Source organism: Cynocephalus volans, chromosome 16 (genome assembly GCF_027409185.1).
Source record: "Cynocephalus volans isolate mCynVol1 chromosome 16, mCynVol1.pri, whole genome shotgun sequence".
Classification (NCBI taxonomy): domain Eukaryota; kingdom Metazoa; phylum Chordata; class Mammalia; order Dermoptera; family Cynocephalidae; genus Cynocephalus; species Cynocephalus volans.
Window position 1 is genome coordinate 8,360,539 of NC_084475.1, and position 14,887 is coordinate 8,375,425.

General features: G+C 44.7%; 1 protein-coding gene across 1 annotated transcript in view; it reads left to right on the plus strand.

Moving 5' to 3' along the window:
* Positions 1–14,887, plus strand: part of LOC134364652 (beta-2-glycoprotein 1) — an 89,599-nt gene that overhangs the window by 353 nt on the left and 74,359 nt on the right. The gene's annotated exons all lie outside the window — the stretch shown is intronic.

A 14,887-nucleotide genomic window follows, 5' to 3' on the forward strand; every position in this document is an offset into this window, starting at 1 on the left:
TCCCAGCATAGCCTGGCAGAGTGGGAAGGGTCCCTGCCCTGGCCTCTTTCGGAGCCCACTGAGGGCCTTGTAGGTCTGGGCAGGCTTGGATGTTGTTTTTGGAGGAGGCAGGGTGCATCTGGGAGTCCCTGAACCATCTCTGCCAGCTCCAGTTTCAGTGCCTCTCCTCCCTACCCCCACTCCCTACTGGAGAAGGGGAGCACTGAGTGCTGAGGGCGCCTGGGAGTGTATCTACCCCCCTCCTCCAGGGCTTGGGTGCTGTTATACAGATGTAGGCGTGGGTGGCGGGTGGCAGAGTAATAATACCCCCTGCCCATCTCTGCCCCCAGCTGGGCACACTCTGCTTCTCCCTTCCTTCCCCCAGAACCTGCTGCCACCTGGAGCTCCCACCTTTGCCAGTGGGTGAAGGCAACCCCTACCTCAGATCTTGGTGGTGTTGCTGTGGCCCAGCTTCAGGTGTTCTCGTGTCCTTGGTATGTCCTGTCCCAGGCTGAGGGTTTGCTGATCCCTGGGATGACTTGGTCTGACCTCTGCCCTTGGGTGCCCACAGCCATCCCAAGCCTCCACGTGCCTGTTTCCCCAGCTCCTGCCAGTGTTCCAGGCCTCAGCTTCGACTTCTTATCATCCATGTTAATTTCTTATATTAAAGTCATTGTCTGTCACAGCTAAAGGGCCTATAGACATCATCTACTTCAACCCTCCCATTTTACAGGAGAGAAAGACTGAGGCCTGTGAGGGACAGTGACTTGTGCAACATCACACCAGATTAGTGGTGCAGCTTGGACTTGATGCTGCGTTCGCCCCAGCCTACCTTGTGGCTGCTTGCTTGACTCTGTGCCTATAGTCAGGGACATGCTCCAAGCCCTGCCTCTCTCATCCCTGAGCCCACCAGGTGCAGGTGGTTGAGTCCTGGGGCTTCAGTTCTTCCCGAGGCTGAGTGAGGAGCCTGTGGCTCTCTGGGTCAGGGCAGACCTGGAACCTGACACCTGCTTCCCTTTCTCTCCTCCCTCCACCTCAGCGTCCACTTCCTGCTGCCTGGAGCCTCACACCTGCCCAGGCTGGCATTACCTAGGGTGGAGAAAACAGGCCAGGGAAATTGCTCCCTCCTCCTAAGCCTCCTGGGCATTCAGGGGCCTGGGGCACCTGTGCTGGGCAGGGAGGCGAGTGCTGCGGGGAGGGGCTATCTTCTCTGGGACATGGGGTCAGGTGGAGGTGTTGCGGTGTGTTTTGGTCTTCTGAGCCCAGCTGGTGGCTGTGTGTCTCACTGCCGCCCCTTTCCCCCAGCCATGCAGCAAGTCCTGGACAACCTGGGATCTCTTCCCAATGCCATGGGGGCTGTGGAGCTGGACCTGATCTTCCTTCGAGGCATTATGGAAAGCCCCATAGTAAGATCCCTGGCCAAGGGATGCTCCAGGGAGGCAGGCACAGGGGCACTGTGCCTGGGGAGGTACTGTGAGGGATGGGGTCTTAGCCACAGGGGCCTCTGGGAATGGGGCATGTGGCACAGGAAGCCCCTTTGAAGGTGTGTGTGTTAGAACATCGTGCCCAGGTGTGGACCTGAACAACTGCAGGTAGAGGGGGCTGCCCCCACACCTGGCTGGTGAGTGTATGGATGGATCTTTGGTGACCGCCAGCTTGTGGAGGGTATGACTGGTGGGGAGTGAGCATGCCTGTGCATTGGCATCTCCAGAGTTCCTTCTGCCTATCCCTCTGCCTTTGGGTGTTTTGTGCAGATGTCTCTTTAAGGTCATCTGCCATGTGTCAGGTAGGGGAGAGACTTAGTAAAAGAGATTATAAAGCAATTTGGTAATGGCAGGGATAGAGGCAGATGTAGTAGGTGTTTGGCGAACATAAAGGACAGGCATCAAACCCAACCTGGGATGGGCAGGGAAGGCTTCCTGGAGGAAGGACCACTTGCGCTGCATTGGGAAGCATGAGGAGGGGGAGGGCATCCTGGGCCACGGGAAGAGCCTGAGCAGAAACGCAGAGGTGGGAAAGTCAGAAGTGTACAGGGGACTGAGTGCTGGTGTGAGCTGGAGCCTCAATGCAAGACAAGGAATGTGAGCTGTGGAGATGGAGCCGGTCGAAGAGGGCACTGGGGACTGTACCTGGGGGCTTGGGTGTCCTCCTGTGGGTGCAGGGAACCTTTATGGTTTTTAAGCTGTGGGGGAAGTGATGGTGGTATATGGGCTTTAGGAACATCCCTTTGGCTACCACCTGGAGGACTATTGGGGGATCACATCTGGAGTTGGAAAGACCAGTTAGGGGCTGTTTGAGTCAGGGACGCTGAGAGCCCCCTGGAGCTGTGGTAAGGGGCTCAAGGTAAATTGGCTGAACTTGGTGTTTGGGGGTGGGGGGTGGCAAGGCACCTAGGATTCTGCCCCAGGAAAGTGAGAGGCTCGTGCTACCTTCAACTGAGAGAGATCAGGAGGGGGTGGGGACCCTGTTCTCCTGAGGTGAGGAGAGGTGAGGACGGTGCCCCTGCTGCATTGGAGGCAGGGCTGGGAGGTGTAGGAAAGCAGGCCTGATTGCTGGGACTTCTCTGTGAAGGTGGGGCCATCCTCTCGCCAGGAACTAAGGAGCGAGGGTTGAGTAAGGAGATTCAGAAGTGGAGGTTTGACTAGTCACTGAAGGGGAGAGGGAATGGGATGGCTGGCACCCAGACTGTCCATGTCGGGCACCTGATTTCCCAGGGCAGAGGTGACCAGTCCAGAGATGAAGAAGAGTGTGGCTTTTGTCCAGGGTGTGTGCTGGCCTGGGGCTTTTGGTTGCAGGGGAAGTGTGAAGGGAGCTGGTAAGAGCGGCTCTGAGCATCACCTCTGGGCCCAGGCTGGGAGGAGCAGAGGTGGGGAGGAAATGGAGGTGAAGGCCTGGGGGCTCTCTGAGGCCACAGAGTGTTTAGGGAGTGGTATGGGGGTCTAGATGGAAGGGAAGAAGGCCAAGTCAGAGAAAGGGAGGTGGGAGGTGAAAGATTTCAGGGGAGCACAGTTCTGGGAATGACAGGACAATGGAGGCTGTAGCTGTGGTGGACGGGTAGGTGATCAGAGGTCCAGGAGTCGAAGGCCTGGGTGTGGGGTGGATGTGTCTATATGGGTGTTGGAATCTAGGGCTGTGGCAGGCATTGGGATGGGGAGAAGACTGAGACAGTCCCCAGGGTCTTCAGTGAATGGTGGTGGGTGTGACCAGGAAGTTGACAATGACAGCAATGTCAGGGAGGGAGAAGGTAGTACACTCAGGTGGTGGGTTTTCCACAGACTGGGGGTGGGGACTGTGTGTCACAGGATGGCTATGGCCAGTTCTGGTGTGGGGCATGGAGGAGGACCAAGTCCTACTGGAGGGAGAGAGCTGCTGCAGGGGATGACATGTCCTGGGGACACAGTCTAGTCTTGTTATCATCTGTGGAATGGTAGAAGACTTGGGGACTTGGTTAATGACAGAAGGTAAAATGCCTGAGAGGGTTAATAGTGGCAGGTCCTGGGGAAGAGAAAAGAGCAGACTGGAGGAGACTGGGGAAAGGCAGGTTACTTTTCATTCAGTGATTGAGAATTATGCTCATTTATTAAAAATAAAAACAAGGAATTATGCATATTTCAAACATCGAGAATGTAAGCTCCATGAGGGCAGAAATGTTTGTCTGCTTAGTTCATTACTGTGTCCCCAGAGCCTAAAACAGTGGCTGGCACATAGTAGGTCCTCACTGAATATTTGTGGAATGAATAAATATGAGAGTATAGGGGTTGGCTAGCTCAGTGGCTAGGGTGTGGTGCTGATAACACCAAGGTCTAGGGTTCAATCCCTGTACCAGCCAGCCGCCAAAACCAAAACCTAAAATAAAACCCGAAAGAGTGTAGAAAATAACAGAGTGAACCCCTGAGTACCCATCTCCAAGATGTTAATACTGGCCGTAGCTGCTCTGGCTCTTACTCTTTCCTTTTAGGAAATAAAAAGCATGATACAGTGAATGCCTCCCCCATTCCTCCCGTCCACTGCTCTTCCTCCATACAGGCAACAACTGGTTAGAGATTGATAATGTCATTCCCCCGAATGTTTATCTAAATGTTTGCTTGCCGTACTACATATGAGTTTAGCCTTAAACAATATACCCTTGTTATATGTGGCTTTAAGCTTTATGTAAATGGAGTGATAGTGTAAGTTGCTTCTGTTTTTGAGGTTTCTAGTTCATACAAGTAGCATAGCTATTGACCTAAGTATAGATATAGATTCAGATAGAGAGATTCATTTTAACTGTTGTGTGATATTCTAATTTATGAATAGAGTCCAGTTTATTTATTGGTTCCCCTCCTGAAAGACAGGACCGTTGTTGCTGATTTTCCTCTATTAAGGACAGTGCCACAGTGAACATCCTCACAGCCATCTCCTTTTGCACATGTGTGAGAGTTTCTCTGGGGGGGGACACTTGGCAGTGGAATTGCTGAACATGTGTATTTTGAACCTCAGCATCTATAACCTTCCAAAGCTGATTTCAGAGTTGGATTTATCAGACTGGGTCATCTCTGGGTCACATTAGCTATTGTTTCTGCAGTGAGACAGAGTGATATAAGGAGACGCTCTTGGGATGGCAGAATCTCAGAGTTAGATGGTCCTCTAGCCAGCCCCCTTCAAATCATGATCTCCTCAATAGCATTCCTCTCTGGTGGTTTTGTCCAGGCCACCTAACAGCTGTTCAATGATAGGATTGTTGGTTGGATGGCTCTGCCATTTATTCATTCATTCATTCATCTATTCAACAAATATCTATTGTGCACTCATCATGTACCAGGCACAGTGTTGGGGCTATGGCAATGAACAGCAGGTAGTTTATTCTTCTGACGGAGCCCAAGTCTGTCTTCCTCTCACTGGTCCCCATATTGCCCCAGTCCTGGAACCTCACAGTATAGCCTAATTGAGAAGTTACCAATGTGCTATGTCAGACAGTAAGTAAACTCCCTTGTCTAGAATTGTTTTTGGGGATCAGAATTTCCTCCCAAGAAATTCCTGGTATGATTCCAAATGCTTAGAGCACAATAGAAGATAGTGTGGACATTTCTTCAACTCTGAGCCCACCAGTAAGAGGGTAGTGGACTAAAGGAATCTGGCGACTTCCCCCCTCAATCGGGTTGTGGAATGAACAGGAAGTGAATCTCCATAAAGTCCTGCCTGAGCTCATTAAAAAAAAAAAAAAAAGCCATAAATCCCTCCCATCCCTGCACAGGTGACTCTTTGCAATGTAACTTTGCCACTCCTCTCATCAAAAGATGAGAGAGAGTCTCTCTCTCCACTCTTCAATCTGGGCTTGATCATGTGACTTCCTTTGGATGACGGGACCTACTTCTTCCTCCTCACCAATTTCAATGCTTATGTATACGTAGATAAATATCTAACCTAATAGACAAAGCACCTTGATCAAAGATCCAGCTACAAAAACTTGGTTGTCCTGGTGAAGTGGCCTAGAAATCCACAAGAATAGAGTCGGATTGGAGCTGCACGGGGTGGCTGTTGACCTCCTTCCCTTCCTCTTGTGGAGCTGAGTTTGACTCTCCTCTCTGGGGAGGTGACAGGCAGTGTGGGAGGGGCTGTGCTGGCTAGATCTGGGGTGAGGGAGGGGCAGGGCCTGAGGGGATAAACCTAGAGAGTTAAAGGCTCTGGAGGGAAGTCAAATCTGGCAGGCAGATCATAAATCCAGGGAGCTGGCTTCAGTCAGCAGGTGGCAGCACTGGCAGGTGGCTGGCATCTGGGAGAGCTGACATGGATCCAGCAGCAGGTGTTCCAACAGCAGATAAGGCCAAGGTAAGAAATCCAAGGCAGGTGACATTCAGAAATTCAGAAAAATTGTTACCAGTGGGGACATCTGCCAGTTGGGAGGCAGGTGAAGGGAGTGTGTAAATTAATCCACATGAGATGAAGTAGAAAGAATTAAGGGCTTGGAGTCAGAAGATTCACTGACTGGCTGTGTGACTTCAGTATGTTTGCCAACTTCTCCGAGCTTCAGTTATTTCTATTGAGAAGTGGGGAGAATGATAGCTATCTCTCAGCTTCATGGTGGGGCGAGGTGGAGGCCACAGATGTTAGTCTTGGGACTGGAGTTCACAAGGAGGACCCCAGCCCTATGGTGAGGTTGGGGTGGCAAAGCAAGACAGGGCCCTAGAAGAGTGAGAGTACAGGGAGGCCACTAAAATAGAGACTCTGACAAGGGGACATGATAAACAGAGCTATAGTGGTGGGGAGGAGCCCAGCATATTAGTTAGCTGTTGCTGCATAACAAACCACCCCACTGTGTAGAGGCTGAGAACAACCATGATTTAGTTCTCAGGATTTTGTAGGCTGGTTGGTAGTTTTTCTGGTTTGGGCTTGCTCAGTTGGGTGGTCTGGGATGGCCTCACTCACATGTCTGGTGTCTCAGCTGGGAAGGCTACAACGTCTGGGATGGCCAGACCTCTCTCTCCTTGTGGTCTCCCATCCTCTAGGACGATTCTTTTCAAAAGAAATCTTCTGGCTTCAAACTCTTTGTTTTTTCTACTCCATCTCATGTGGGTTCATTCATACACTCCCTTCACATGTCTACCAGGTTTCTTCAAATGGTGATCTTACCAGCAAGGGAGGACAAACTCCAAATTACAAGCACTTTCCAAGCCTCTGCGTGCATCACGTTTGCTAATATCCTATTGGCCAAATCAAGACACATCTGCCATACTCAAATTGAAGAGTTCCTTTACCTTCTGGCACAACACCCCCTGGGATGTCTTAAAGTTTTTGAGCTATTTAATTAAATGAGGATTCCCTGTCTTTTGCCAAGATCAGAGGGGCTGGAGAGGGAGGGCAGAGGGCAAAGCCTTTCAAAGAGATGGCTGGGTGCTGTTTCTGCATTTGCAGCCTATCATGGCTCCAGAGTAGGAGCCAGAAGAGTTGATGCAAGTGCCAGCTCTACCATGAACTAGCTGCACCTCCTGGCCCAAGTTTCTGGTCTATAATGAGCCCGGGAGCCCCTGCTTGTCTGAGGAGGATTTTACAGAGCAAAATGGAACAAATGGTTACCACAGAAATTCAAATTATTCTCCTGTTTCTGGGATCTGCTACCTCTGATACTACTGTGTGTGTAAGTATCAGTTAATATGAAAAATAAGAATAAGTCTTAGCAAAATAATAGTAAAAAAAAATAGTAAGTGAAATGATTTCTCAATATTAAGTAAAAAAAAAAAAGAAATATATATATATATATCTGGAGCCTGATTTTATATATGTATATATCATAATTCATATATATATATAATTTATATATTTATATATAATTTGTATATATCATAATTCCCTTTTTTTAAAGGTAGAAACTAAAAACTATATTAATTTTTGGAATATGCAGAATACTTCCAGATACAATAAAACTCTATTAAACTGGAATCAGGGAATGATGAACACAGGGTATCAGGATGGTGGTTTATGCAAGTGGGAGGGGTGGGCAGGGCTGTTGTCAAGGATATTGTCGAAAGCCTTGTTTTTGGTTTTGGCGGTGGCTTCTTAGATCCTTGTTATATCATTAAAAATATCTAATTTAATACCAACTAACTACAAGAGAGCCATGGTCAAACCAATGATGAGAACGTATAAGGAATGAAGAGTTGTGATTATTTCAATTCTGAGTTTCCAAAGTCCCTAAAAAGTGTGCTGCGAATTGCGATACATGCTAGGTGTTTTCAACACTGGTCAGTCAGCTGTTTAATCAAGCCACTGTAGTTTTTGTTTTGTATTTGAATGATTAAATGTTCAATGTTTCCTCTGGGCTGTGAAGTTTGAGCTCAGAGAGCTGTGCTTTTGTATCTGTGGGTAAAGATGCCTGGGGTGGCCACAGAAGGAGGAATGGAGCAGCCTTTGGTGGAGGGGGGTGTCATTAAGTCAAAGACGGGAGATAAGCAGCTTAGGAGGTGCTCTGGCTTCCCTTTGGGAAAGTGAGACTCCCGGGAAAACCTGTCCTCCATCCATCCATGGAGCAGAAGTTGCAAAAGCCAAATGAACGATCTCTCTAATGCTCAGTGTTGGGACACCCGGGCCAGAGTTGTCTTCTGTTAACCTGAGTCACACTAGGGTTATGGTGAGATCATTGCTGCCGGGGTGCCTTTGTTCATTCTTGAAACTCAGTCCTTGGGACCCCGGGTTCCCAGCATTGCCCTACACACAGCGGTAACACAGAGCTGGGGAAGCCTCTGTCCCTCACTCAGGGGCTCCATGGGCTACACTGAGATCAATGACTGAGGATCATTCAGTCTGGAGATCACCCCTAGCAGGGACACTCTGCACAGCCAGGCTGTGGGAATCAGTCCAAAATGCTGCCCATCTGGCAGAGGATGGTTTAGGTGACTACAGGGCTGTGTGGGCTGCTGCTCCTCTGGCGTGTTTGGGGAAAGGATCTAGCCTTTATTGAGGACCTGCTGTGTGCCAGGCACTGTGTCTATATCACTGAATCCTCACAATATTCCTGTGAGGTGTTATGAAAATCTCCCCATCTCATGGGTTTAAGGAACTTTCTGTTACAGAAAACTTCCAAAGTATATCCTGAATCCCCATCATCCATCGCACCACTTCACCATTTAACAACTGATGGATAATCTGTCATCCACACCTCCACCCGCTTCCCTCTCTCCTGAATTATTTTGAAGCAGATCTCGGACATAACATACTTTTATCTGTATTTCAGTTTTTAAAAAATAATCCCACTACCATTATCACATCTAAAAAATTAAACAATAATTTACTTATGGATTTTTAATAAATGGTATTGGGACATCTGGATAGTCATTTTGAAAGATACCCAAGTGTATCCATACCATACACCATACATCAGAATAAAGTCCAAGTGGATCAGAGATCTAATTATGAAAAACTAAACCATACATGCCCTAGAAGAAAACAGGGATCTGTGTATGGGGAAAGCCCTTTTGTTAAAAGAAACAAATTATGCCTCAAAATTCAGACGCATTAAAGATTAATAAATTCAACCACATTAAAAAGTCTTTGCATGGCAAAAAACACCATAAACAGAGTAAAAAAATGGATCAAACTCAGGGGAAATAGTTCCAAGAGATATCACAGATAAAAGACTATAATCTTCCAGAAGATGGGAAAAAGAATACTGGCCAGCTGCCAAAAAAAGAAAAGAAAAAAGAAAAAAAAAATGGGAAAAGGAAAAAACCAAGACTTGATAGAAAAACTGGCAAAACATGTGAAGAGAGAGCTCACAGCAACAGACAGACAGATGGCCCTTGAGCGTATGAAGAGATGCTTGGCTTCACTCATAATAAACAAAATGCAAACTTAGCTCCTCTGAGAGATCATTTCTCATCCATGTAACTGGCAGACATTCAAAAGCTTGATCACACGCTCTGGTGGTGAGGCTTCAGGAACGTGTCTCATACGGTGCCGGTGGGAGGGCAAATGGGCCTAAGCCCCATGCAGGGGATTTGTAAATGTCTAAGAAAGTTATGAATGTATTTGCTGCTTAACCCAGCAAGACTTCTAGGAATTTACACAGATCTCCTCGACAGATATAAAACAACTGTGCCAAGGTTATTGACTGGAGCATCATTAGTAGTAGCAAAATATTAGAAACAACCTGAATACCCATGGAGACTGGTTGAATAAATTATGGTACTGCAGTCACCCAATGGAGACAAATACAGTAATTAAAAAACAATAATAGCAGAAGATCTCCATGTAGTGGCATGGAGTAATTTCCAGGACACAGTGTTGAGTAAAATACCAAATAACAAACCAAACCAATTAGGCAAACAAACAAAAACCCCCAAGGTATCAAAGAGTGTTCTACGTGTTTTCTAAGTAAGAAAGGGGAATAGTTCCTTATTTTTGTGAAAAAAATCAGAATAAATCAGAAACTAATGAAAATGATTACTTTAGTGTATGGGTGTAAATGGGGTAACAGGGATGAGAATGGAACTGAGACTTTACTGAATTTACTTTTTATATACATTTGAAAGTTGAACCATGTCCGTGTTGTACAAAAATAAGTTTAAAAAATAAGGTTAAATAAAAAAGAATGAAAAAAGCCACTAAAATTAAGTGCAGGTAAAATTAAGTGTATCAAATTGTTATCATAATCATACAGAAAAAGGAATTAGTTTAAGCAACTTTTGCTCACAATAATCTGACTGTACACTCTAAGTAGGATGTATTCTAAGGCTGTGCTACTTAATATAGTAACCACTAGCCACACGTAGCTATTTATTTAAATACTTAAAATTAAAATACTTATACTAAAATGCTTAAAGTTAAAAACTTAGGTCCTCAGTCATAGTAGCCATGTTTCGAGTGCTCAATAACCACATGTGGCTACTGGCTACTGTATTGGACAGCAGAGATATAGAATATTTCCATCAGAAATGTTCTAGTTCTTTTAGACATCGATATTCTGAGGACAAAGAGAACTGCAGATAAATCTTCATTTTTACTTAGTAGGTTCATAAGATAGATAGACACAATAGTACAGCACTTCTGAAGTTTTTTGAAGACTGAAGGACAGAGTAAACAAGTAAATGTTTTGATGTTATTGGGAAGTAAGTTCTCCCTTGAAGGAGAAGGGAGATACAAATATGGAATAGGGGAAGATGAGGAAAATCCTGTAGAATTTGACTTTAATTGGAACTATCAGTATCAACTAGTGTCTCCTAAAGAAATGACATCCCAGAAGCAATGAGCACCAAGTGCCCAGATCTTGGTTTCTAAATACCATTCTCTGCCAAAAGAAATCAGGGTTCCTTGGAGAAATTGCTGATTCCAGACCCGGGGTAGAGAAAGTATCAAACAAGTGTGTGCCAGAAGGGAAGAAGGTGCTCAAGGACTGATGGGAACATGCTGACAGGACACAAGTGTGAATGGGGTTCCCACTGGACAAATTTGGGGTACATTGAGCCAATGAAGATAGTGATGGTAATGGATTAGAACACATTGAGTAAAAGAAATCCACAGTGATAATGAGAGAGAGGGAGCAGGGCTGGGAAAGAGAAAGGAAAAGCTCTTTCTTATAGTAGAATGCCAACTAATAAAAGTAGAAGGAATGATAGATTTACATAATCACTATTTTGCAACCCCCAATGTAATAATTGATTCAGGCAAGGGCCATAAATGGATGCTAAATCTATTGGTGAAGGATTGTTGGGGACCAGGACAGTTATATGATCTCAAAGTAAGGGAAAGAAACAAGATCACCTATGAAGAACTCTTGCCAAAATGATCTCATAAGTCTAATCATGAGGAAACAATCAGATAAATCCAGTTGTGGGGAATTCTACAAACTACTGGCCCTGACGCTTTAAAAACATATTGAAAGACCAAATTTATTGGGGTCTGTTCTAGATTAAAGGAGAATAAAAAGATGTGACAACCAAATGTAACACACGATCCTTGATTAGATCCCAGATCAGAACAAATAAAACTATAAAGGATATTTTTGGGATAATAGTGAACATTTGGATATGGACTGTCTATTAGGTAATATCAATGTATTGATGTTAAATTTCGTGTGTGTTGATAATGCTATTGTGGTTTATGTAGCAGAACGTTTTTGTTCTTAGGACATACATGCTGAAGTACTTTGGGGTGAAGTGACTTGTGTCAGCAACTGTCTTTCAAGTGGTTCACAGGGAAAAAACTCTTCAAATATATCCCTGTAATGGGACTCCATTCTTCCCCACCCACCTAACTCTCCCTGCTGGGCTGGTCACTGGCAACTGCTTCTTTCTCCCTCTCCAGAGCACCTTGTCATGGAGCTCAGAGGCAGTAGAACAATGTGTAGGTGCAGAGCCCTCTCCTAGTACCACGTACTGATTTCTTGTCCCTCCTGCACTGGGAGCACTGGGCTGAGGGCCTGAAGACCCCAGTTCAAGTCCAGGTGACACTGGGAAAGTTACTGTAGCTCCCTGGCTTCCTCATCCTGGGCCCCGCACAACCATGATATTTGATGGGAGACCCTGTCCTTGAACTCACCACCTCCGACAGACAGACACATACCCACACACATACACACACCTCTTACCCACAGAAGTACTTGGTAAAAACTCAAATTTGCATGAGGTCTACTGATCTTATTGAATATATTCAGAAAGACCTCTGACAATCTGGTTTCCCACAAGTAGCAAACAGTAGATGTTTCCATGTTACATATGTGTACTACAAAATTTAACATAAACTAATTTAATTATATTAACTGCTCTCAATTTTGGACACTGTTTGATGGAAAGCACTCTGTTGGTGTTCTTTTCACATTAATAATAGACATAAAACTTGGGTTAGAGGGTGGTACTGATAACGCCAAGGTCTAGGGTTCGATTTCTGTACCAGTCAGCTACCCAAAAAAGAATAATAATAATAGACATACAACCAACAAGCATGTGAAGTTATAAAGGCATCTAAAAGGGCTGCCTGGCTGGTTAGAGGGTGGTACTGACAACACCAGGTCAAGGGTTCAATCCCTGTACTGGCCAGCTGCCCCCACAAGAAAAAGACCTAAAACAAAAAGCTATATGACCCAGACTGACCTGAGTCTGATCAATTAAACCTCTAGATCAAGCTGCTGATGAGCAGAAAATAGCGAGGAATATGACAAAGTGCAGGAGATTTGTTCAGTCAGCAAAATTCTGACTGTGGGAAACTCTACAGGCCCAAAAACTCAGATACTCCCCCAGATAAGTTAAAAAGAAAAAGGTAGAGGAGGAACTTGTCGATTAGAAAACATTTAAGGGCATTTTCAAATATTTTTAAATGTCTAAGATTTAGGCTGGCTGGTTCACTCAATTGGTTAGAAGGAGGTTTTATAACACCAAGGTCAAGGGTTTGGATCCTGGGACCAGCCAGGCCCCCCCCCCCCAAAAAAAAGTGCAAGAGTAGACAAGCGTCTAGGGATAACCGCTTGGGTGATAAAACTTAAAAAGCAATGTAAGAAAGCGATGATTCTAAAGTCATAATAGTGGTTCCTCTGGCAAGAGGGAGGAGGCACATGCAGGACCAGCCAAGTTCTACTGCTTGGCCTGGGTAGTGCTTACAGGAATACTGGCCTTATCACAATTCATTAAACCATGCAGTGGTTTTCTGTATCTGTGTTTTATTTTCCAGTGAAAGGTTTAAAAAAAATATGATCTAATTTTACTCCCTAAGGATACTCTAAAGCTGAACTCTCTGATACACTAGCCACTAGCCACATGTTGCCATTCAACTTTAAACTTCAATGAATTAAAATTAAATTAAATTAAAATTTCAGTTCCACATTTCAAGTGCTTAACAGCCAGATGGTGTTAGTGGCTACCATACTAGATAGTGCAGATTAAAGAACATTTCCATTGTTGCACAAAATTCTCTTGGACAGTGCTAGTCTACTAGCACTAGCTAGCTTCAGGAAAGCTAGCTTTCTGAAACTCCATGAATTCCTAGCTCATCTCTCCTAAGAGTTCAGGCAAATACATGAGATTCTTGACCTTCAGTAGCTTCCATTCCTACTGCTTGTAAATAAGATTCCCACCATTAAGAAGCAATATGAATTCATAGTGACAGCCACCCAGTAACCACACTGACAAGGCTGAGCTCACCCAGAGTAATATTACTCCAATGCAACTAACAGTAAAAAAAAAAAAAAAAAAAAAAAGTCTAATTTGTAATCCAGGAAGACATTTGATCCCACTAATGCATGATCACATATGCTACACCCATACAACTCTGAACAAAATTACTAAATGCAATCTAGGATACTGAAGCAGAAAAAGAACATGAATGGAAAAACTGGTGAAAATCCAAATAAGGTTTGTAGTTTAGTTAATAATATTGTACTAATATTAACGTCCTGTTCTTGATAATCACACTGTGGCTATGTAACATGTTAACACAGGGGTAGTTGGGTGAGAGGTATAGGGTAACTCTCTGTACCATTTTTTCAACTTGTTTATGTCTAACTTGGCTCAAAATAAAAGGTTTGGGGGAAAAAACTATTTCCTATAAAGCTTTAAGAAAGAGGTTGTCAAGAAAGAATTCCAGTTAGAGCCAAGGATAGTTTGATCACTTCAGGATGAGATGTGGTTGGCGTAAGTCTGAGTTCATGGAACAACTGCAAGTCACCCACCCCCACACCTAATCCCTTTCAAAGATTTTTTCCACTGAATTTTGAGCAGAACTATTTGAAAAGAAAGGCCATTATTCAAGCAAGGCAATAACTTCCAAATGACAGGCACAAAGAAGCAGTAAAGAAGTTGTCATGGAAACTACCTGACCTTGGTGCAAAGTTCTCTCAAAACTTTTCAGAATTATTCATACAGAGCAAATCAGCAGCATTTCTTCTTCTTCTTCTTTTTCTTGACCGGTAAGGGGATCACAACCCTTGGCATGGTATGATCTGCACCATGCTCAGCCAGTGAGCGCACTGGCCATCCCTATATAGGATCTGAACCCACGGCCTCGGCGCTCCCAGCGCCACACTCTCCCGAGTGAGCCACAGGGCTGACCCAGCAGTGTTATTTTCTGACTGTCCTCAGAATATCCCTGCAACAACTACCCTCAGTTTCTAATTTTGAACATTCAAAGACTCTTGGAGCAGCAATAAAGAACATCCAAAAGTACTCCAGGGAAATTTACCAAGGAAAAAAAAAAGGAACCATCATTTTGGGCTAATTTTTAAAGCAATTTAGAAATCTAGCATCTGAAGGAAAATTTTCCAAGTAGCATTTATAAGACTTTCATGTTGTGCTTGGATTTAGATAGAAAATAAGTATTCAAAAAGGAATGCATAAATGTCCATGATTAATTTATCATCAGATCTGTCATTTTTTATATTTTGTATTTATTTTCTGTATCTGTTATTTCCAAGATCACAACCTGAAATCAACAGCACTGAAACTATAGG